This window comes from Bactrocera neohumeralis, chromosome 5 (assembly GCF_024586455.1).
Source record: "Bactrocera neohumeralis isolate Rockhampton chromosome 5, APGP_CSIRO_Bneo_wtdbg2-racon-allhic-juicebox.fasta_v2, whole genome shotgun sequence".
Taxonomy (NCBI): Eukaryota; Metazoa; Arthropoda; class Insecta; order Diptera; family Tephritidae; genus Bactrocera; species Bactrocera neohumeralis.
This window is the reverse complement of record NC_065922.1, coordinates 45,749,793-45,775,754: the sequence shown is the minus strand read 5'-3', so window position 1 is coordinate 45,775,754 and position 25,962 is coordinate 45,749,793. Positions and strand designations below refer to the sequence as shown.

At 34.6% G+C, this 25,962-nt stretch overlaps 1 protein-coding gene across 4 annotated transcripts in view; it reads left to right on the top strand.

Annotated features, from left to right (window-relative positions):
• The window catches only part of LOC126758939 (irregular chiasm C-roughest protein), a 724,984-nt gene that overhangs the window by 627,768 nt on the left and 71,254 nt on the right, over positions 1 to 25,962 (top strand). Inside the window, exons 1-2 of one of the 4 annotated variants that reach the window (XM_050473424.1) lie at positions 6,290 to 6,461; positions 14,178 to 14,992. The gene's annotated coding sequence lies outside the window, so the exon portion shown is untranslated. Of the gene's footprint in view, positions 1 to 6,289; positions 6,462 to 9,581; positions 10,595 to 14,177; positions 14,993 to 25,962 lie in introns of those variants that run through there. The other 3 variants (XM_050473427.1, XM_050473426.1, XM_050473423.1) reach the window with 3 other exon arrangements.

Here is a 25,962-nt window from a genome sequence, read left to right as displayed (position 1 = left end):
ACATATAAGTTATATGTGTATATAGCGTGTGATATGGCAGCAAATGTGCAGTTAAAAAATTTTGATTGATTTAAGCTGTCACTCATTCGAAACCAGGTTGGCGCTGTGTGTGTGTGGATGTGTGTACAGCGACGCTTCATATTTTAACAATAGAAAAGCGCTTTGAACTATTTGAATGCATAATTAAACGTGAAGGGAATAACGGGGAAATATTATTTATGTGACAAGCTCAGCAGAGACTTTTTCATTTTTTGTTAGGGGACTAAGCCCACTTTAGGCTTCGAGGTGAGATACATTCGATTTAAAGCAATAGTATTGGAAATAGGGCTCAGTACCCTCACGCAGTCATTTTATTACAAAATTTTCTTTATGCTATGTGACGGTAGACGGTACAGTGTGGGAATAATGATGTGATATTGATTAATGTTACGACTCTCAAGTCTAAAAATAGCTCATTGGCCGCTATTTATAAGTGTTAATCAATTCTGGAAATTTTGTGATGTGATGATCATGTGATCTTTAGAATATGATGTGATGATGTGATGTGATTTCATGAATTAATATTAATATAAAAGTCTTGCGGTATTTTCGCTAGTTGGCGCTGAAAGTGCGTAGTTCTAGTTATATTCGTCGCATCGGGTCATGCTATACCTTTTGGAAAGCTCATTTCACGCGCTAACACGTGTTGATTGATTGTCGTTTCTTTTAAGTCGTTCGTGAGTTATAGCGTCGCAAACATGGAGCAAAATAAAGAGAAAATACGGCATATTTTACAGTACTACTACGATAAAGGCAAAAATGCATCTCAAGCCGCCAATAAAATTTGTGCAGTTTATGGACCCAATACAGTTTCCATTTCCACCGCACAACGATGGTTTCAACGTTTTCGTTCTGGTGTAGAGGTGGTCGAAGATGCGCCACGCTCCGGAAGGCCTGTCGTCGAAAATTGCGATAAAATCGCTGAATTGGTCGAAAGAGACCGGCATAGTGGCAGCCGTAGCATCGGTCAAGAGCTCTGCATGAGTCATCAAAAATTCATTTCAATTTCAATAAAAAAAAAAAAAAATTCAATAAAAATACCGCAAGACTTTTTTGACAACCCATTATAATTTTTGTACATTATCGTTTTTAAGGCAAATCTTTGAAGAAAGATAAAATTGCTTCAATTTTAGAAAAAATTCCAATAGATAATGAATCAAGCACGGATATCGAGTCTGATGACGAATAAGAACAAGGTATACTTATTGAAGATAATGAAGATCAGTTTTTGAGTGACGTTCTACATGAAATAATGGCTGAAAAAACAGCAGAGAAAAAAAATCTCTAAAACGCGGTTATTGAGAAACCAATGCGAAAATTAAAAAAAAAAATTAAAAAACAATCGAAATTTCACAGTTTAACTTATTGGTGTGGTCATTAACTGGTTTTTTTTAAGGATATGGCGTGTCCACACAATTTTTCTTGTCGTACATTGAAACTATTGTTGAAGGAACCATATTTAATTCAAATTTGTATTCGGTAAAAAACAACAAAGCACTTAATTACCTGCATTTCTAGGCAACAACTTCTTTATGGACTACCATCAAATTCCAAGTTGGCGAGTAAAGACCTGGCTCTAAACAACAACTCAACAAAGACCGGTATTCAAAATACCCCCTATGATTGACGCTCTGCACAAACGCTTTCAGCAGGTGTATCACGGAACCGAGGATTTATCAGTTGACGAATCTATGATTCTTTTCAAGAGCAGAAGCGCCATCAAACAATATTACCCCATGAAACCAATTAAGCGTGGTTATAAATTGTGGTGTTTGTCGGATCAATATGGCTATATTTAAAAGTTCCAAATGTAGCAAGGAAAAGATGAAACTGTGAAAACAAAGTACGTATGATTTGGTCCCAGAAAGTGTTTGCATTTGGAACAATTAGAGCCAATCGAAAAGGACTTCTTTCAGACATGAAGCCAGACAAGCAAATGAAAAGAGGCGAGTTTGATTCACGATCAACAAGGAATGGAGATCAACTGCGAACTACCTACGGGATAGGCAGACGATCTAAAAAATTGTGGCATAGATTGTTTTGGAGCTTTTGGAAATAACGTTCTTTAATTCTTATGTCGTATACTTTCAAACACATGAAAAAAACACTCTGCTGGAATATAGGCGGTCCATTACTGTAGGCCTAATGCCACAAAAGGATATTGGTGTCAATATACGAAGCTTGAGTCAGACGCCAACACAGTCAAGCATAAAATGTCGTGGTAAGGCTGCGTCGGTTGCAATTGATGTTCGATTAGGTAACTTGGGAGCACATTGGCCAATATTTGTGAAAAGCCGAGGAAGATGTGAGGTGTGCAGCATAAAAAAGATTCAGTCCAAACCGCATTCGAAATGAAAAAAGAAGTGTTTCGCCGAATATCATGGCATTAATAAATGAAAATTTTTAAGCTACTCAAATCAGACGGTACTTCTGAGTGCTATATCCTTTTTGTAAACTGCGGTATCCTTGAAATTTATAATTTTCTCTTTCTGTTAATAAAATACGTATACGAATGATAATATTGAAAAATAATATAGAAATACTAATTTTTTCTGAGCTTGGCCTCAAACTACGTTCATAATATATGAAATTTATGTTATAAGCACATTAAGAAATTTTAATTTGTGTGATGTGATGTAGTATCAATTGATATATTTACATGTCTCGTGATGAAATTTTGTATGGTTTAAACGTTTTTGTATTTTTTACTTCAGATCACTTCACAAAATATCCTGGTTCTAGTCTATCCGTTACTTGACAAAGAGAATTTCTTTAACAACACTACAGCTATGATATAATATCTTGTGCTTTTATTGTGACATCACGTCATGTGATGATTTATCATTCATTTTACTGCCAAATACTGAGAGCAAAACTATTCTAAGATTCATTTGATAACAGAATACTAAATTATTTTATTTTAAATGATGGTTCTGTTATTTAAAATGTTTGGTAGACTGTCAAGTGAAACGGTTTGATGTGATTTTCCCTATATATGTAGATAAAATAAAGCTATTAGGCTTGGAGATAATATGTATAATACAATATGATTTTCTGGTTCAACAAAACATGAAATTTTGGTTACTAAATGAAGTTTCTGTTACTGTCTAGTTGATGTGACCTCAAGTAATGTAACCTGAAATTGATTATCTACTATAATGATTTAAGCAAGGAGTTTTATTGGAAATTCTATTTCACTGGCATGATATACATATGTACATTAGAGTGATTAAAAAAAATTTTTTTTTTCTATTAGTACTCGGAAAAATAGGTTCTTAGATACCTCTAAGAAAGCCTCTCCAAACATGAGTTTTTAATTGTAACGGGAAGGTCCTCCTACATACAGTTTTCTATATTTTCTTATTACTTATTATCAGATAGAAAAGTTTATATCTTGCTTCCAACTACTTGAAAAAATATCTTGTTCCTTAGATTTTGTAGGAAATTGAATGCTCTACAAAAAAAGTCTATTATGATTTTTTTCGCAAACGTTTAAAAGATATTCAGTTAAAGTTTGAATTTTTTGAAAATTTTTTATTTCTTATGAATTTTATAACTCAATGAAAAAAAATGATTATGAATGATGAAACTTATAGGCTTTCTTAGAGGTGTCTAGGAAACTAATTCTCCGAGTACCAATCGAAAAAAAGAAAAATTTTTTTTTTGAATCACTCTAATGTAAATATATTATATTCAGCGATTTTTTAGTCGTATTGATTGGGCAGCAGCTGAAGGGGGCCGACGCCCCGGGCGCAACGTCTTGGGGGCGGCAAAACGATCTTCGCTGTTTTTTAAAACTCCAATTCGGGCAAAAATTCCTGCAAATTGTCTTAAATCTTGTACACTTTTATAGGGCGAAAATGGGTTTTTTCTATGGCTTTTAATAAGATGTCTTGTAAATTTACTATCAATTTCCTCAAAAACCGTATTGTGAGAATTTTGGAACTTCAAAATTTACGTGGCTTGTAGTTCCTAAATTGTATATACTTAATATCGAAGATATTTTGTAAATAATCACTTTTGTTCGAACCACCTCATGAAACTTGTTGATAGGTAGTTCAGAAGGTATTCACTGCATGGATGATACAAAAACATGTGGAATATTATTTTTTTTAATTACTAAAAGATAAGTCATCTGTTAGGCCGGTAAATAAGCATTTAATAAATTTGATATTCACTAACATGAAGACTAAAAATAGACCTTTAGCAAGCGTCGAAACAAGAATTGAGGACGTTTTTTTTTCAAACGAAGTAGATATTGGAATATTACACCTGATCGCAAACGCGAGCAATTTCCAATTATTGGAAAGACTTATAAAAATATTTATGTTTGGTTCAGATCTTTGATTTTGACTTCCTCGTTGAGGATGGTTGACGAATCGTCATCGCTTTTTCATCAGAGATGCCTCAAAAAGTAATGGAAATTTACTACAAAATCTATGAGATGAGATAATTTTTCAAGTAGCTGGAAGCAAGATTTGAATTTTTCTATCTAAAAATGAGAAAAAATCGAAACCTGTTAAGCGGAGGACCATCCCGTTGCAATTAAGAGCTCTTACTTGCAGAGACTTTCTTAGTGGTGTCTAAGAAACTATTTTTCAGAGTACCCGACCGAAAATATATTCGTTTACCCATCCTAGAACATTTAAAATTGTTATTTTGAGCAACTTAGGTATTAAAAGACGACAAAAAAAGTTTAAGTATAGAAAATTAAATAAAAAAATCGACTACATCTTTTTAATGAGAAATTAAATAAAAACCTAGAAATATGCTTTTTAAATTTAATGTTTTGATAGGAAAGTATATACCCTGTACTACATTTTTTCAGTCAAAAAAAAATTGCAAATCCTCATTAATTTTCGTTTTTCGAAAACGTCATAATTTTTTTTACACAAAATATCTTTCAATATGATTTTAAATATCCCAATTCTGCATCTACTTTAATATAAAAATTTCTTAAGAAAAGTTAACTATTCTCTTAAAACAAGTTAGAAACATTCTGCTTTTTTATTTGACAACTAAGAGAGACTTTAACCAAATTTTCTCCAAAAAAGTAACGAAGCGCAAACTTTTCCGAATAAACTCTTCAGGAATTTGAGTAGCCGAGAGCATCGGAAAAAAATGTATTGGCGAAGGAAACGATTTGAAAATAGAAAACAATAAATATGTAATAGTAAAAAGCAGACGCTGCTAACATAGCAGTATTTTTGCGCAAATGTAAACTCTTACGTACAGTCAAACAAATTTTTTTCCGGCGCCTCCGCACATACATATGTACATACATATACAATACCCACACACCGCTGTTAACTCAAATTCAATAGTTGTGAGGTTTTTCCTCTTATTTGCAACCAAATATGTGGTACAACAATGTACACACTATTTAGGTGGCATGTCTGCAACGCCAATACACATAACTGCGACTAAACAAAGGCATGCAATACGACCTGAATACGGCCGCTACTCACCCCAGCCGCCCAGTAATGTTGAGTGATTGTAATGAAAATGAATGAGTACGGTATGCGTGCTGCTGGTGTGTAGGCAGGACAATTTATGTAAGAATGCAACCGATAGCCGAAGGTATAATGTAAAAGAGAAATAACAACAAGCGCAAACGGAAATCGGCGTAGAAGAGGAAACAATGAAACGTGTCAGCGGCTAAAGTGGAAGCGAAGGTAATGTGCCATATGTGGTCATAGTAAAAATAGACTAACAGCAGAGATAATTACAAGAGCAGCGCAATGTTAAGTTATCTAAACAGTATGTAAAAATAAACATTAGAAACTGTTAAGCGTTAGCAGTATTGTTACTGTAACAGCGCTAACCTACAATAACAGAGTTATCAATGGTACTGTTATATGCAGTGTGCAGTTAACAGCAACCAGTGAAAAGTTTGCAGCAAGCAGTGAGCAGTCAAATGCACATTAGAATTTTTAACAGCGCGCTGTGTTGTGCAGAATTTCACGCTGCTTATCTGTTAGGCTTTAACATTTTGGGGCCGTTTTAACAGTCAATCTTCAGAATGTTTTGCTACGACACACACATACACAACGTAATTGCTGCAACGCTAAACGACATTCCAATGGCTTAACAGCGGCCGTGTCGTGCGCTGGATGCCGCGTGCCATCGCCGCCAACACACGACGACGCGCAGCTCCACTCGCGCGCTACTCAAATGCAGCAGCGGTGTATGCCAGCACACGTAGCTCTTTTTAGCAGCAGCCGAGCAATGGATTCGGTGGAAATCAAGTTTTAGTACGTGTTCCTCCGTGTTTGAAAACAGTTCGTTCGTTGGCTCATGACAGTGTGGCGCGCGCGCGAGTGTGTGTGAAAAATTTTCTTATTAGAATTTACCAAAAAATACATATGTATGTATATACTTGTATACGAGCACCCAATGCGGTTAATTGCATAGCCAGTGAGGTAAATAAAAATATTTTGTGTTCGCCATGAAATACAGTTATGTTTAAGTGAATTCTGTTGAAGCAATACTGTGTCTCGAAATATGTAGTTATGCTTTGAAATTACTCTTGTTGTGACATAAACATAAATATGCTGACACATACACACGCACACCTACACACATTTTTAGCAACTCATAACTACTCATACAAGCGTTCAAGTGTCCGTTCTATATGCTTGCATGTGTTTGTGTGTATGTGCGCTCGTGCAACACGGCAAAAAAGCACGTTATGTTCGTGCAATTGGAGTGAAATCGACAATAAAATAGTAATGTGAAGTAAATAATAGTGCGTGTCAGTGGATTCGCAAACGGCAGGCAGCTTTTGTGCTCAAAACTGTGAAAAAGTGTGGCAACAATGGTGTAAATAATTGCCAGTAAAACATGAAAAATCAGAACTCGAAAAAAGTTAAACTTTTAAGTATTGTAATTTTTGCTCTCTATACCTCCTTCTACTTCAAGTGCAACATGCAGCCTTATTTATGCTTCCACTGCTGCTGCTAACTCGGTGCGCGGTCAGGGCAGCAAAGAATCGATTTGCCACAATTAGTTCGGCTGTCGGTAACTACGCGCACCCGCCGCCTCACCCAACGCGCCACCGACCGTTAGCGCTCGCAAACGCCTTAAGGCATACTAACAAACGTCTATTTGCTGGCTGCCAACCACAATGGACGCTGGTGCGTATTACGCACTTGAATTCACGCTCAAATTGCTAGTGTGATTATTGTTGGTGTTAGTAATGTTGTTGTTGTTTTTTGTTTTTGAAGAGTTTGTTTGTTGTTGTAGGTACACAGTTAGTTATTTTTGTTGTGTTGTTGACCCAACGCTTGACCTAAAGGCATATAAAATCCTATGGCGCGTTTGCTGCGCTGAAATATGAGCGAGTGTGGCAAGCAGCAATGCGTACGTTTGTGTGTTGCTGAAGAAGGTAGTGAACTTTAAACCGTAGTTTGTGGCATATAACGAGTGCGAATTTCTTGTTAACGCAAATACTTTAAGCTACAAATGCGGCAGTGAGTTGAAGCCATCGGGGAAAAATTGAGAAAATGTTAAAAAAAAATATATTAATATAAAATATAAAAAAAATAAAATAAAAAATTAAATCAATTAAATTTGTTACAAAAACTTTTACAAATAATTTAAAAAAAAAAATAAATAAAATAAACTAAAATATAATATAATAAATAAATAATAAATTATTTTAAACGTATTTATTAATGAAAGTTGGTGTCTTTTTATTAAAAAAATATTTTTTAAATTTATTAAAGTATTTTTTTGTTGTATATAAGTTAGTAACCCCTAAACCAAGTCAGAAAAAGTAGTTCTATAATATACTCTATTTTCTTATAATATAAAGATAATAAAAAAGTTTGTTGCAAACTAATCATTTGCACCAAAATATTTGCAAAAATGTTATAACGGTTAAATAAATGCAAAATGCCAAAAAGTTTTATACAAAAACAGTAAGAAATATCAATTTCAAAAATTTTAAACAAATCAAGCGATAAGTGAGTGTATATTACCATTATATTATTATGCAAAATCTTTGAAGACAAAACTGGAAAAGGAAAGGCAAACAATAAAATTTAATGAAAAAAATGTTTAACAAATTTTTTATAATAATATTATTTTTAATGAAATTCTTGCTTGAATGCAGATATTTAATAATGAAAAATTACTCCACCGAAATCAAGTATGAAATTTTAAAATTTATTCAAAAAATAAATAACTTTTATATAACTTCAAAAAAAGTGATTTCTGCTAAAAATATTAACTTAAATCAAAAATAAAATCAGCAATGAAACTCCTGAGCAAAAGTTTTTCAACAGAAAACCGATATTTCCACCTTCAAACCGTTAAACACAAAATATACTTAGGCGCAATGCCATTAAATCAGCCATTCCGCTTACATACATATATTATACCGCTGTGAGTGTGTATATGTGCGCCTCAGTTGGCGTTACATACCGCAAATTGCATGCAATGTTGCTCGTCATCGCTTTTCATCGCATGCTAATCATGAGCGTTTCTGCTGCTTGCTATTAACCTCGACTGGTCGCTCGCTACACCAGCGTGCATGTGTGTGCGTATGTATGTGTGGCATATTAGAAATTCCAGCACACACAACAAAAGCACTCATACGTAAATGCATGTAATGAGTAAGTGAGTAAGTCATGTGTATCGGTGTGTGTCGGTGTGTGTGCGTCTTTTCTAGCTGCCAGCAAGCCTCGGTGAGCTCAACAGCTGAATCTGCCATTTAAAGTGGTGAATTTGCAGCTTGGCAGCAGCAAGGACTTCGCACGAGGAAGTACGGTGATGTTAGCAGACAAAGTGCTGAAGGAGTATGCTGTCAAGCGCCTTACTGTAGGCAATGCGGAAATTGCTTTTAAAGCTTTAAGTTTATGTATATTATACTTTTTGCTTTAAAGTGTCATGCAGTGCTGATATTTAAAACTTTTTACTAGTTTGCGTAAATTATTGAAAAATTTAATATATTTTTTGTAGCAAATGAGCGTACTCGTACTTATTTAGGGCATTTCGCTCCTAAAGGTATACTACAAATTTGTAAATAGTCTGCTCTGAACAATAATTAGTGAAAAGTTAGCATATTTCGACTTTTCTTCAAAGTGAAAAGGCAGAAATCTTAACATCCTAAGAATAATCAGTAGAAAAAATATATTGCTTCGATTTTCAAACCAAATTTAAATTTGTATAGAAACTAAAAGCACCGAGCTTTGTTTTAAGCTGTCATAATATTTCTAAATGCGCTTCACAAGTTCAATAACTTGCTACAGTGTCATTTATACTCTATTTAATTTCTAATTTTGGGACATTGAACCTACTTTTGAGCAAGCTTTTTCAAAAAAAATCCGACTGAAAGTCCGAAAAATTCATTAATATTTTTTTTTCTATAACACGATACGGCAAAATCGAGTTTTTCTCTTTCTTTTCCGAAAGATTGAAAGCACGTTTAGGCCTGTTTTTCAAAGCTATAACTGAATCTGTCGAAAAAGTTGAATTGTCTTAATATCCAGTCCGATATTTTAGAGTTATTATGTATCCATGTTCAAATATATATGTCTAAGCGGCCTTGCAGCTCTCTCTAAGTCTTTCAAATGTTTATATTCTTGTAGTACAAGTAAAAGTATTGAGCAATGTATCATGTTTAGCGTGAACCTGTTTGAGCAAAGCCTAAATACCTAACCGCAAAGGTCAATAAATCTGTAAGCTGCAACTCGTTTCTAGCTCTACAGAGGCACACTGATTATCAGCAAGCTATAAAAACCAACTTTTGTTTGTTTTGTTAAAAATCTAATAAATTTAGCCAAATTTCAAGCAAAAGTAAATAAATAATTTAACAGATAAAAGAATTTTGCGGAGAATTTTTAATTTGATAGCAAAGGAGAGCCTGCACACCCACACATACGCACATATATTGCGATGAAAGAAACAACAAAGACCAATAAAATCCACGCCAAAACATACAAAAGAAATGACAAAACAAAAGGAAGCAAAACATAAAGACTATCAGAAAAGTTTCAACCGCAACATCCAACAAAATAAGTAACAACATTTAGCAGTGCCACACAAACAACAAAAATCGGCAATCATAAATCCCCAAAGTAACATAAATTGGAGGACGCGTAGCTGGACGCCTTGCAGAGACTTGCTGCTGCCTGCTTGCCAGTCAACTCACTTACTCGGCTGACTGGTTGACTAACTGGCTGTGTGCTGGCTTTCAAAGCGTGACTCCATGTGTATATGAGTATGTTTGTTTAGGACGCGAAGCTGCACGACAACAACATGCCACAGTCTGAAGACTGAGCAAAGCTTCCTTGCCAAACCGGTCGCAAAGCAGGAAAAAGGCAAGGAATTTGCAACAACGCTGATAATAAAAAATGTAATACATAAAAAAAGAAGAAGAAGAAAAATAAAAAATAAAATAAAATAATAAAAAAACGAAAATTTAATAAAAACAAAAGAAAATAAATAAAAAACAAAAGAAAAGTCAAAAAAATGTATAAATGTGAAGCTGAGAAACAACAACAACGAAATAAAACGAGTGTCTGCTGCAACTACAAGCAACAACATATAAGTATGTGTGTATGCATGTATGTGTGTGGTATTGTGAGGCAGCAATAAAATGCGTAAAAGTATAAAATAGTTGAAATGCAATAAAGGGAATCAAGCCTAACTAAGTTAGCTGCTTAACAAGCGCAACTAAACAACATTGCGCTCAAAGCGAAGGCGTAAAAGCGACGCAGTGACAGCTAAGCTTTGTGTGCACGCGTAAATACGTTTGTATGTGTGCGTGTTTGTAGATCACAAGCGAGTGTGTGTATACCCGACAGAGTACTTAATGCCAAGCCTAACATTTTTCCCGTTTTCATCATTTTACACTGCTTCGCCTGGTTGCTTTCCCTCGCCTTGTTGCCTTCCCTCACCTCGTTGCTTTCCCTCGCTCCTCATTTCATCAGCAACATCAAGAATTACTTACCACTTTTCTTGCTTCCTCTCGAACCTTCAAAGCAATCGTTCTGCGGAAAAACCAGTTTCGTGGTCTGTTGCACACAGCCTCCAATCGTCCAGTGGATGCCTTTGTTGCAATTGGCTTGTAGCTTAAGCGATCTCTACACGATACATGTCTATATTGTTGTTATTGTTGCTTTTGTTGTCGTGTAGCTTTGCTCCATTGCAAGCGTACACCAAACAATAGCTCACCACTGCATACAGACCGCAAAAACTCGTTTGAAGCAACATTCTGTTTTCCTTTTTTTTATTTTGTCAATTTCTTTTTCACATCTTTCGCGCGTTCTTTTACCTCTTTCACTTGATTTTCGTTTGTGGCATCACAAATTAAATTTCGAACACCAAGAGACAGCAAACTGTAGTGCAAATTTTTAGATATTTTTTTAGACGGCGGTGAAAAGTGCCATGAAAGGGGTCAAGGTGATTCTTTTTATTTCATTTGTAGGATCTTACGATTCTTTATAAGAAATTAAGAACTATTAGTGGAAAACGCAAATATTTTTGACATACTATTTACCTTTTTTTTTTGAAAAAGAAATCGAGTTTCAAGGTCTCAGGCAAATAATAAGTCGAAGTTAATAAATGTTTGGAAAAACCATTGAAATCATTTCAAGTACGCTTTACGAGTACGAGTTCGCTGTCCTTCTAGGTCAACATTTATAATGAAACTAACTGAAGCACAGTCCTACTGCCTTAAGAAAATTTGTTGGAAATACAAAAATCAAGTTTAAGATCTCTATAGGTTTTGCAGTGAAAATCGAGCTACTTAAATATAAATGAAGTTTAAGTCGGATTCTAAGTTTGAGATCTCCAGTAATAAACAAATCTGAGGTATTTTTCATACTTGTGATATATTTTATACACTATAAGGACTGACCAGTCCGGATGCCTAGCTTATAATATTGAATTGCAAATATTCAAAACTGGATGGACTATTTAGATGCCGAAGGTTCGGCCAGGAACTTTTAATTAATTTTTTTTTAAAGTTTCTCGAAACACGAACGAGGGTTCAATAAAAATATTTGTTTTTTGTGCAGAGGCTCAACATGCTCGGAGGATCAACATCTACTGCATCATATAGGGGATAATAAAAGTTTTCATCCACTTTATACAAAAAGCATATAGAACCAGAAAATACATAAAGTACACATACTGCAACTGATAAATATTGGCAGTTCGAAGACAGAAGATTTATCAAAGTTTTTCCGGGAAGTTAGGTAGTTAAGTAGCAGTGCTGCCACTCTGCGATAATGGTAATTTTGATGAACTATCGTGGAACCATTTGGTCCTCTTAATGAAACTATTTATATACCTGGTATATACTTTTTGTGGACAGCCATTCAAAGTGTGACTGTTGGGATTTAAGTATTTTTTGTCCGGTTTGTGTTAGAGTTGGTCTAAAGTGGAAAACGGTTTCCTCATTCCCTGCTAGATCGCACCTGCCGCAAATATTGTGATAGGATGGACCTGGAATTTTTAGTGCATGTTCGAATCAGATGCCGCTTTATACTAGTAGTTGTAAGTCCATAAATGATATTCCTGAACATTTATAATATGTAATAAGTTATTTTCTAAAAGACCGGATAGAGAGAGAGAGATTTTTTTGCGGGCGATAAAGCCTTAAGGAATTAAAAGCGCTAAGAAGTTCTGTCTAAAGATGGACTTAAGGTCAGTACAGTGCTTAAGTGCATAGGTATTCTCTTTGAAAAATTTGAAGATAACCGTTTTATTAAAGGTTAGGATAGATAAAATGGCAGATCGAAGATCGCACTTGGACTGCTGTATATAGCTCTTTATGAAGCCTTAGAAAAGAATAACTCTTGGATTCGAACTTATAAATTAACAAAACGCTTAGTAGTCAATACAAGTAACGCACAGGCGTTTAATTTCCACTCCGCCTGTTCCATTTTATTAAAAGTTATCATGAACTTCCTTTGTATAATTCTAAATTTCCATAAGGTGTAATAATGCTAACAGTCTTTGACCTATAGAAGTAAATTCAAATACTTTGGGTGTTGAAATCAATATCAATACATTTAAAAAGGCATGCGATTTAGTCATCCAATTCTTCATACTTTATCGATTTATGATATTTGTGATCTTTCAAACACTATTCAAAAACAGTCGTAAAAGCTGTAGAATCACTGAAAATATACAAAATGGCTTTGGAGTGATGACTTTCTATTAAAAACTGTGAGATTGTGAAAATTTTCTCCTTTTGAGTGAAATAGTAGAGGCACTCAGCAACTCTTATAGATCAACTTAACATTTTTTTGGCGGCTGATTTGGCTGTCAAAGACATCGCTAACTGTATTCGCGCTCTTTCATTTTTTCACTCACTGTAACTCAAAAATCTTTTATAGAAAAGTATTCTTGAGCAAACCTCAAAAATCTGCTCTAGAAAACTAGTCTTGAGAAAACGGATATGTAAAAACTGCCTGCAGAACAAATTTTTGAAGGCGACTGATCGACTAAAGATTTCTAATAAAATTTTAAAATATGCGAAGTTTTTTAAGTTTTAAACTCAATTCGCTGAAGAAATTGAAGCATATCGTCAACAAATATGCAAAGTAACGCAACTTCACTTTTCATAAGTTTACAGGCGAAGGAAAAACGTTATAATAGAAACCACTCATATTGAAGCAAAATTTGAGTTTTGGTTATAAAATATATATATATATAGGTTATATATAAAATATATCTGAGATATAACCGAAAATATATAACCATATATATAACATATATATAAGCAATATATAACCGAATTTTTGATATATTGTTTTGCATTTTAAGTGACGATATATTGCTATCTCGCTATCTTCTTCAGGCGACTAAAAATTTTTATAAAAAAATATCGAAACGGTATAATTAGATTTGTGAATAAATTTTGTGAGATTTCAGAATGAAAAGGTGTATTAATAATCGCTTCAACAAATAGTTTGTGCAGAAAATGCTCAAATTTGCATTTATGTATTTTATTAAAATTATTTAAAGCCTACTAATTGTAGTGCCATTAATTTACCATAATTTCAGTTATTACGAAATATGCATAATTTTTCGATTACAAACATGCACATGCATGTATTTAAATTATTTTCACCAAGTAAAAAAAGTAATTACATTTTTCTTTGCATTCTTTTTATTTTTAGCTCACACAGTGCAATACAATGAAATAAAAGCGAAAAGTATTTTCGAAAAAATTACAAAGAGTGCATGATTGATACGGAAAACCAGCGAAAAAAGGCCGCAGACACAGAAAGGAAAAAGTAAAAATATATGTACAACAAAAAAGTTTATGAAATTAAAACAAATAACCGATTCCATGCGTGTTTGCATGCAATGCGGCATTAAAAATAAACAAAACAACAACAACAACGCGTGCATATGTGCAAATAACGGCAAGTATATGTGATATTTCTAGCAGCAAAAATATGCACTAAAACAACAAGCGCAACAACTAACAACGAGTGTGGAAAAACTGAAAAAAGCAGCAACAACAACAACAAAAAATAAATAATAAAATAAAAGTTAAAGTAGGCAAATAAAAATTATGCTTGCGGCAATCGAATGACAAACAACAACTGCAGCCACAACGAAAATATTGCAAGCAAAACATACACGAATTTTGCAAGAATTCTACCGCACACACACACACAAACATACATACATGTGTACATGCTGTGACAAGTGGCAGCAAAAATTGAGGCATGCAAATAATTTCCATGCAATCAAACAAATAAATAAATTCGTTTATGCGGCAGCAATCAGGCAAAAAATAATATAAACAACAACAAAAACAACAAAAAAGTAGCGCAGCAATAAGTGCAACGAATAAGTGTAAAACAGCCGCTGCCGCCAGTCACTTCGCTGCCACACACACACATACATATGTGTCTGCGAATTCGCGCCTCGCAGCCAGCGCAGCACTGAGGCCCGTTCATTAAAGGGAAAAGCAATTTTTATGGTAAGTTGCACAGACTTTGCGTATTATTTTCGTTTTTTTTTTTGGTTTTTTGCTTCTACATTCTGCCCGTGCTAAGCATACTTGGCTGCTTTGCGGCATGTTTGCGGCGTAGGAAAGTTCACCCGGCAATTTTTTCGGCGTTTTTCTCAATTTTTCTCTTTCTTGTGGTGACTTTGTGGTTTTGCTGTGCCCTAGACGTCGCTTACAGACGTGATTGCGCCACCAATACCAGTTAATAGCGGTGTTATGGCTTAAAGCAGACAAAAATTGTTGCATACTGTGAGGCGCTGCTTATTAAAGCGCAGTTTATGGCACATTTGAGTTAGCATGCATGCATTTACATGTGTGGTCATGTACTGTCTTATGTTTTTTGTAATTACTGTAATGATTACTATTATATTTAATCATTACTTTATATAGTAATCTATACTTCATATTTTAATAATATATGTATTGTAATCATTACTTTGTATTGTAATCACAACTTTATGTTGTAATCATTACTTTGAATTGTATTCATTATTCTTTATTGTAATGATTACTATTATGTTTAATCATTACTTTGCATTGTAATCACTACTTTATGTTGTATTCATTAATTTTTACTGTAATCTTTACTTTTTAATGTAATCATTACTTTATATTGTAATCATTATTTTATATTGTAATCATTACTTTGTGCTGTAAGTATTGCTTTCCATTGTAATCATTATCTTATGTTGTTATCATCACTTTATTTGGTAATCATTGTAATCATTACTTTATGTTATCATCATTACATTATGTTGCACTGACTATTTGTTATACTAATTACATTATATAGTTATTTAAGAATTACATTATGTTGTAATCATCAGCTTATGCTCTAATGATTATGAACAGAAAAATAATTACGCAAGACATTCTTCTAAATGATTCTAGTTTCGCTAAACTTTCGTACTCTTAAATATATAATCGAAATTGCTTGTCAAGTTCAAAGACCTGCCGCTAACTTAAACTTCGTGCCACGCACAATTCCTTAATTTGCCCACATTGACTACCGAAAGTCGAGCGCACATTTTGTCGCATGCATTAAACGTGACATTTATTTATATCAGCTACCTCAATACGCCACTTGAACTCGCTCTCAACTCTGCACTAACTTGTGCAAAAGTGTCATATTCGCGTTTCGAAAATTCACTAATGTGAGTTCAACGAAACTTACTTAACAGCGCGCTCGTGCTAATTTCGATACTAAGCACTTGCTTGCCACATGCCACATGGTCTGCATAACTGCCGTATTGGTACGCGACTTTCCACTTCACTAGCAGTTACTGGCGGCATCTTTAGTTTGACATTTTTAACTAACTTCTGTGTATTAATATGCAAACCAGCGCCTTTGGTTACACCAAAAGTTTAAATAGAAAGAACGCTCAAAATTGAAAGGCAAGAGTGTGTGATGAAGTCTAGTGCTCATTAATTGTTAAGTTTCTAAAAGGAACAATGTTTTCTGTTATGGATAATTGGACAACTTTTGAAGGCGTTGATAACTTCTTTACTTCTATACATAAAAGTAAAATTTCTTTTTATATCGAGAAATATATTATGAGAAGCTATTTTGAGCTTTTGTTAGAGCCCACAACTTTTGAGGTTTCGTTTCGTATTTACGCTGAAAGCTAAAGGGACTGATATTAAGAACTGTGTTTTGACTCATCATAGTTCTCATTTGCATAATCTCTATATTAGATTCGACTCTCCAACTTTTAACCGAGCAATGCGAAAGAAACAAAAGATTACCTAATCACAATGTTTGAGCGCTGCTCTCTTGTCGAAAAAGTTTCCTTTTAGAAACAGGGCAAAGATTAGATAAATAAATGAGGATTGCACCGCGACTTAAATTCTATTGTGTCCTCTCCTAAGTCACAATGACTCACTTAGCCCCAGCATATTGATAAATTCCAATATACTGCTAGGTGTTGAAGCCCTATTTGGAAATATATGTAGATCAAAGAGCCTTTATCCTTTGCCTACAGATTGCTGTGCAGTCAATTAGCAGGTGTTCTGGAGTTTCAAGCTCCAGTCGCAGAACCGGCAATTTGCACAAGAAGATAGACCCATGTTATATAAGTGCAAGTGTAGAGAGCTATAAGTCGCCTGAGTTTATCCCTTGGGCGGTTAATTACATGTTTAAACCTTTTAAGGTTGTAACCACCCATTATCAACTTGGTATGGCGCATGCCTTGGAGTTGTTGCCAATACCCCTCCCTGAACACTCTTATCCCTGTCGAGCAGCACCTTTGTGGTACAGAGACCAACAGCAATGAAAGGTTCAGGTCCTACCATGTTGGTGGCCAATTGATTTCCGGCTATACCTTTATAACCGAACACCCAGATATGGTGCACTTGGTTACGATCTCATAGACTATTGATCCGTTCCATACACTCCTGCACCAATAGCAATTGGATTTCGTAAGCAGAGATCGCTTTAAGTGCGACTTGACTGTCGCTGAAACTATACAAGTACATTCGTTGCGATAGTTGCGTTGGAGGTTTGTCTCTACGCACCGACTTATAGTAAAGAGGACAAAGTCAGTACAAACCCTTAATTCTATCTATTTACTATTATGGTATTTTCTATTGATTTTATAACAATTGTCTCTTCGATTGAACTCGTAGAAATCTTATCAAAGAAGCAACCTACTATTAATTTAGTTGAGACTTCAGAGCAAAGTGTTTTTCGTCAAAGCAGTTGTGTAGGCATTTTTATACTCTCGCAACAAAGTTGCTAAGGAGACTATTATAGTTTTGTTCACATAACCGTTGTTTGTAAGTCCTAAAACTAAAAGAGTCAGATAAAGGGTTATATATACCAAAGTGATCAGGGTGGCGAGTAGAGTTGAAATCCGGATGTCTGTCTGTCTGTCCGTCCGTCCGTCCGTGCAAGCTGTAACTAGAGTAAAAATTGAGATATCATAATAAAACTTGGTAAACGTATTTCTTAGCTCCATAAGAAGGATAAGGCGTGGCCCCGCCCCCTAATAAGTTTTTATTAAAATATATCTCGGAAACTACTATAGCTATGTCAACCAAACTCTAAAGAGTCGTTTCCTTCAGGCATTTCCATATACAGTTCAAAAATGGAAGAAATCGGATAATAACCACGCCCACCTCCCATACAAAGGTTATGTTGAAAATCACTAAAAGTGCGTTAACCGACTAACAAAAAACGTCAGAAACACTAAATTTTATGGAAGAAATTGCAGAAGGAAGCTGCACCCAGGCTTTTGTTAAAAATTGAAAATGGGCGTGGCCTCGCCCACTTATGGACCAAAAACCATATCTCAGGAACTACTCCACCGATTTCAATGAAATTCGGTATATATTATTTTCTTAACACCCTGATGACATGTACGAAATATTGGTGAAATCGGTTCACAACCACGCCTTCTTCCAATATAACGCTATTTTGAATTCCATCTGATGCACTCTCTGTATAATATATACTTACATTAGGAACCAATGATGATAGCGGAATAAAACTTACACAAATACGGTATTTGAAAAATATGCAAATGACGTATAATGAAATCTCGATTATCACTTTATCATGCGAGAGTTTAAAATGTTCGGTGACACCCGAACTTAGCCCTTCCTTACTTGTTCTAGTTCTTATTGTAGTTAGGAAAGCGTTATTTTAATGAATACTATTACGAAGGAGACTCGACTCAACGGCATACAGGACTAAAAACATTCAATATCAAGTAAAACCAACGTGTAGTAGCAAATTAAATAATTTCATCGAAAATATTGGTCAATGTGTCAAACTTATAACTGAAATTCATGAAAATCCTTTCCTGATAGTAGTATGTATGTGTGCTACAAATGGGTTGAACCAAGTTAATACTTCCTTTAGCCTTATGTACCTAATAAAAAGATTTTCGAACTTCCGCGACGATACGTGTTTTTCTTATAACGATGGAAATTTGTGCTAAGAATGACAAAACTAGGGTGAATCCTCGCTCTACACCCCATACAACTAACTAGCTTTATGTACCAAAGGGACTTTCCTGGCTTTAATCCTTGCAAGACTATGAAATGTTCGGTTAAATCCGAATGAAGCTCTTCCTTACTTGTCTTCATATCGAGTTTTACAACGGTGAAGACTAAAAAATTCATAAAACAACAAACAAATTTTCTTATCAACAAACTTTCCGTGAAAGCACAGTTTGTGGTAATAGTCGAAATTTAATTTATTTTATTGCAAATCAATGCAACTTCAATCATTTCCCATACAAATAAATACAATTTTTCAATATTAGCATAATTTCAACTGCGTTTCCTGCCCTCGACCATAAACCAATAAATAAATAAAACTTTTCCTGGCAGGAAAAGTGCAAAAAATTGAATTAAAACACACATTGACAAGCAGGACCTCCCACTTAACCATTGCTCGCACACTTGACTTACAGCAGCAGCAACAAACACTCGACTCAATTGCACAAACGCTTGGCACTTCACTCGACAGTACAATGACCAACAGAACAGAGCGGCACAGAAGAGCAAAGAAATATAAGAAATAATAAGAAAACTAAAACGAACGATCGAAATTATTACGGACTTAGTGGGGAGAAAAGTAGAAAAGTCGCAAGAAAATATTGACGTAAATGGAAAATAGTAAAACTGCAGAAGTTCCAGCGAAACTTGGTCAAATGCAAGTATGTAAAAATGAAGCGCAAAACGGAATAAAACTTGTTAAAGTAAGTTTACTTCTGCCACACCATCATGCACCCACGCCCACTTTGCCACTGCAACGGCAACATAACCGATTTAACTGTCCAACCGCCACTTGCTTCCTGCCACTGCTGTGGCATATGCCGGCGCCGGCGATTCGGTCATAAAAGCAACGAGAAATAACGAACTTAGCGAACTTAAATTTTATAAAAAATATGTTTTTTGCGGATTTTTCTTTTTCCACGCTGCCACTTTTCTCCGTAAATTCGGTTAGTTTATTATTATTTTATGGCAGGCAACTCAAAGCATTTGCGCTAGCAGCTAGCCGTGGTTATACGAGTACTTGCAGTTAGTGGTGTGCCGGCGCTTGACAAAACCCATACACTCGTATGTGGTGAGAATGTATCGAAAAAATGCACTTATCGTGGTGACAAGAATCGCAAAAAGTTGCAACTAACACGAAGGCTGCTTGTATGGTTTTATAGTGGCAAAAGGAAAAAGCTGCGGAAACTTGGGAAATAATGGACAACATATGTGTCTATATGGTATATAAGTGTGCATTAGTGCTAAATACTACTTACTTTTTATAACTATGGATTATACTTTTATGCAGGAACCCAGCTTATCACAACTCACTTTCATGTATTTGCAGGCAAAATCTGGAAAAATTTTAAAAATATAAAAATATATGAAATGAAATGAATTGGATTTATAGTATATCGTATGATCAAAAAAATAAATAATTTTTTTAGATATTTGTACTTGCTCTTTATAGATGACAACTGAGTCTGGAAACAGTTTTTAATAGATCATTTTCACTTAGTTCTCATCAATCAACTTTCTATTTAATCTGTTTGAACCTACTCAATATTTTCCCTAAATCCTACTACTACATAAACTCAAATCGGCAATATTTAAGCCTGGAATATTTGGGCGAAGGATTTTTTAGGTTACTGATATAACTGAGAAACAACCAGTTGGGTTACGCTGCTTTCAATGCAATGACGCTTTTATACCAACAGTACTGATTACCGTGCCAATTTTCGGAATCATATTTTTCAAGCGGGCCTCTTCAAGCGTCCATGGTTTAAGAAACTCGTGCCATTTGATGCAAAATAAGAAATGAATCTTAATCTACATGGGACTTGCTAGTAAATTGTGTACGTTTTTGGTTTTTTATCAGTATTTCGCACAATGTTGATCTTTCAATGAAAATTCAGTTCAAAATGTTCGATTCGGAGTCTTTCGGAATGTGTTCGGAGACTAGACTACCAGTTATTTAGTTATCTGCTTTGAAGGGAGCAGTTCCAAGAAAAATGCGTTTTAAGTTCTACATAGAGGCTACCTGGGCCAAATGCTTCGATACCGCAACGAATTGTAAAACTCAATTTATTTTATCATACTTCTAACAATTGAATAATTTATTCAGAACCCTCAAATGTACCTTACTTAACCCATAAAAAATCGATTGATAGACTGTCCCAACTCCTTAAGTAAAAGAAGAAACCAGATCAATAACTAGGGCAAATACCTGAACAACAAGCTGAAAAATAGTGAAAAATAGAGTTACTATAGGCAAGGCTTCTCATTTTCCCAACTTCTTGGGAAAAATAGAGATGTAACTATTTTTAAATTATGAATTGTAAAGGAATGAAATAGTATTAGACCGAAATTTTCTGTCAATGAAGACTAAGCTTTTTGAAGTATAAGCAAATTTCGACCTGTTTGTCGATTAAGGTTAGCAGAAAAATCTTTTTACGCATGACTAATTTACTTCAGGTATAATACATAACGATATCCCTATTGTATTATCCCCTTTTTTAGTTAACCTTAGCACTTTTTCAAATCAAAAGAAGAACGACTTTATATGATAAATGAGGGAGATGTTCCAGACACTCGGGACGTGATATGATCGCGAAAAAGCGTACAAGATAGCTGTTGTTATCGAAGTGCGAAGGATCCCCTCTTCGGTCCTTTTATTCCTTATTGTGATGTGATTTGTGTGGTGTGATGGTGTGTGGTGTACTTATGTGTGGGTGTCGATGTGTGATACTGTCATAAGAAGTGTATAATGTGAACTGTATGTGATGATATGGTGAAGGTTGCATATCAGTGTTGTGAGGTGCAGTCGATGTTATGTGCTAATGTGGTGTGTATGTTAAGGTGGTGGGATGAGACTCATTTATCCCTCTATATTTCTGTTGCTTTTTCACATAACAAGTTTCCTTATTTTGGTGATTTTGCTTTGCGTACATTAAACTGATCTTTCGAAGAAACATTAAATATTTAAGACCATGTTTACGAATATGATTTACTTAGCGATAAATTTTCAGATATGTTTAGTTGTAAAGTGTACAAGAATATCTAGTTCCGTGTAGAATTTGAGAGGATAAAAGAGAATAAAGTAGGTCAAGTTAAAAAGTTTTGACAAATTTCCCCAGTTTCGCAATATATATATATATCAAATTTATTTGAAATTTTGAAGTAGTCATCAGTTTACATAATACATTAATATAAAAAGCTCTTCAAATTTAGTTCGTGTTTAACAACTTAGTTCAGTTCATATAAGCTTTACTCGTTATTAGAAGAAACACGTCAAATCTTGTTTCTGAAAATAAAACTAGAATGTCTATACAGAAAATTTGATAGCAGAAAAATACAAACATAAATATGAAAAGGAAAATTTACAGTTTACTTCACCTAACCTTACTTTCCAAAGAGCTTAGCATAGTATAAATACAAGTCTCTTTCAATGAAATATTTCTGTAGTCAATTTATTTCGAGCTTATTGCCATTTTATTTCCAAATATTTTATTTCGAAAATAACACAACTGAAAGGATTGCGTAACTAATACAATCGGCTGTGGATTACGGCATTAACTATTCACATTCTAATTCCAATCATTATCACTTTAATGAAACAACCAACGCTTGCCTTTGAAATAATCCGGCTGCGAAGCTTTTTTCCCAAACTTCGAGAACTGGCACGAATTATAGCTGACTGGCAAAGCCTGCACTAATTTCCAATTCAACAAAAGCGCCTGTTGCTGGCATTTGGGAATCGTGTAGACACAACTTGTGAGCAACACACACACACACACACGAACGCATACAGACAGCAAACGTGTGTTTCGGCAACAGCAGTAGCTTTTCGGTAAAACCAACAACTTTTCGAAAGCACCAAAATCTCTTTTTAATACTTTCGAAAATTAAAAATTCAACAACAAAAACAACAAACAGCCGAGCTTGTGTGCAGTGATGTGGGTGTTGATTGGGACAACGAGAGTTAAGAGGAAGCAGAGAGCATACAAATGCGAGCATAGAAAGGGTTAACAAAAGCAAATTATAGCGCCGAAGTGAGGGGAAGAGAAGGAAAGGAAAGGGAAAGAAGGGAACGGAAGAAAAGCGCAACAGCAAATTGCACACACACATACATACATGTATATACAAAAGCAAGCAGTGCGACAGCAACATCCGGCAGAAGGACCCACTTGCCGCTGCATTTACGCCTGCTTTTATGCTTTGTTGCTTTTTTTTGTTGTTTTGTTTTTTGAAAACAGTTTTGCAGTCGCATTATTCGTAGTTTAGCGTTAAGCAACGGAACAAATTAAATTTAGCCAACTCGCGCGCCATAAACAACAACAATAAAACAACAACCAGCAGCTGTAACGTTTTATGCAGACATAAATAAAGTAGTGGAAAGGTAAATGGAAATTGCTGGGCAGCGTTGCATTTATAGCCGCTGCAAAATGCAAAGCTAACGGAAGTGCCAAGGTGAGGGATTTGTAAAGCGTAAATAGTTTGCAAACTTATTCATTTAACTTGCCACTCAGCGCCACGCGCAGCCTTTGCTATGCAAATAGCACTATGTATTCATACATACATACATACATATATATATATTTATTTAATATATATGAAACACAATTTTTTGTGCTGAGAACTCAAAAGTTATGGCTGAGTGGCGCTGAAGTGACGCCTAAACGGCCCAAAGGGGACTGTAATTGAAGCGGCGCATTTTTTACGCCATTTCTATGTGTGTGTGTGTTGTGTGTGCGCCTAAGTAGGCGCTAAAGTGTGCTTTATGTGCGCTTATGCTATGCTATTTTTTATGCTATGTTATGCCATGCTGTGTGCATGTGTGTGTCGGCGTTGTTTGGCGCTGATAAAGTTTCGCTCACAAAACAATAGAAAGGCTTTCAAACTATGCCAGCAGTCAACGAAGTGTGTGTAACTTAAAAAACGCTTTGTGTGTTTGCCTTAAAAGGTTGATAACGCTGTTGTTTTTTCTTTCTCTTTCTTCCATTTTCGCTTCCTTTTTGCTGTCTATTTTTTAGTTTTTACATGCATATGTGTTAGGACAACAAGAAAGTGACTCCTTTTGTGGAGGAGTTTGTTTAAAAAAAATAAATATAAAAAGAAAATCAGTAAAGCAAAAAAGCAATGAATATCTAATAGAAAAATGGCATATCAAGAGTTTTGAGAAAAGTTTTTGTGCTTTGTCACACGCTTAGCTCATAGGGGGCCTATTTACACCCAGCATATGATTTTTTCATTTATATTTCAATATATTTATATATTTTTTTTAATGTACAGGTTTTAAAACTGTCTATGCTTGTTTACATACCTACATACACATGTAAATGAGCAGCACAATCAGGTGTCGCCCCTAGGACTTATAACAAAAAATATATAAACAAACAAAATATGCGAAAAAAATCATTTTGATTTGAGGGTAGTGCTTTTGACAGCAGTTATTTAGAAAAACAGCACTGCAAACAACTGTAACTTTTTATTTTAATTTTATCTATTTTTCTCACACTATTACGGATGTTTTTATTCATTATAAACTTTTCTATAGTTTTTTATGCTTCCAACGATAGTGCATGCTTTTGAATAATGCTATAAAAAGTTAGTAAAACAAATTAAAATCATTTGTAGAAAGATTTTTAGTAGAAATATTGAAGGAATTCAGAACATTTAAAATAAAATTTAAGGGGTTTCATTGGTTTTATCGTGTATAAAACAGCCTCAAAAATTTTTCTCATATAAAAAAATTAAATATTTTATTAAAATTTTTTTTTGAAATTTTTGGAAAAAATATTTTAAACTCGGCCATTGGGACGCTAAAAATACGTGTTTTAGTTAAAACCTTAACGTAGTACTTGAGGAAGGAAGAAAAACTGAAAATTGTATTTTTGGCAGACATTTTTACAAAAAAAAAAAAAAAAATTCAGTGAAAAATATTTGTAATCGAAAAACAATCCTTCGCTCAAGTCTTTCAGAATTGTATCTCAAAGACCTGTGTAAAGTTTTATAAAGATCGGTTGAGCAGTTCTCAAGAAATATTGTCAACCGACTTCAAAAACACAGTTTCGAAAAAAACGCGTTTAAAGACAGCGCACTTAGCCTAGCTAGCCTCGAGCACACAATTTCTCAAGGCTACATCTCCGAAACTATTGCTCAAATCAACTTGAAAATTTAGTACAATAATCTAGAAGTGTTGTAGAATTTAATAAAATAATAAAACTAAATCGATTTTTTGAAACCTGTAAACCCATGTAACCCCTTAAAACTGGCATAGCAGAAGTAATAATTTCTTTTTTTCAATCACTACTGAAACTTAATAACTACTTTCTTGTCATAAATAGTTACAATTTTGTTTTAAAATATGGTTCAAAATGGATCTTTGAAAAAAAAAAAACAACAAGAAAAAATCAATCCCTTAATACCCTTCACAAATACAAAAGATTTCAAACAAGAATTTCGTTGTGATCCGTCAGTAAGGCAAATATATGCTTAGTGGTCCGTTCGGAATTCTTTCGGCGATTGTACCGTTGTGTTAAATAATAATATCGTGAAGACGCCTCGCAAACTAAAAAAAAAATTCCATACAAGAGTTTGATTCCGGTCAACTATATGCTATAGCGGTCTAATATCGGCATGTCATTATCGCTGTACCCTTTGCCAAAACTCCTCCAGATTCGTTGGGATTGATCGGTGTTGTCTTAGCTTTCATTTGACGATTGACCACAAATTCTCAATCGAATTGAGATCAGGACTTTCGACTAGCCACTATATCAATAAGAAATTTAATTCGGCAAGCCATTACTTCAAGATTTTGGATGTTTGTTTTGTTCCTGTTGAAATATGACTTATTCTTTATGACAAGCACTCCTTTCTACAAAATCGAGTATATGGCCTGCAAAAAATACAGATAATATTCTTTTCTCGACATGCCAGTATGTGAAGTAAGCCCA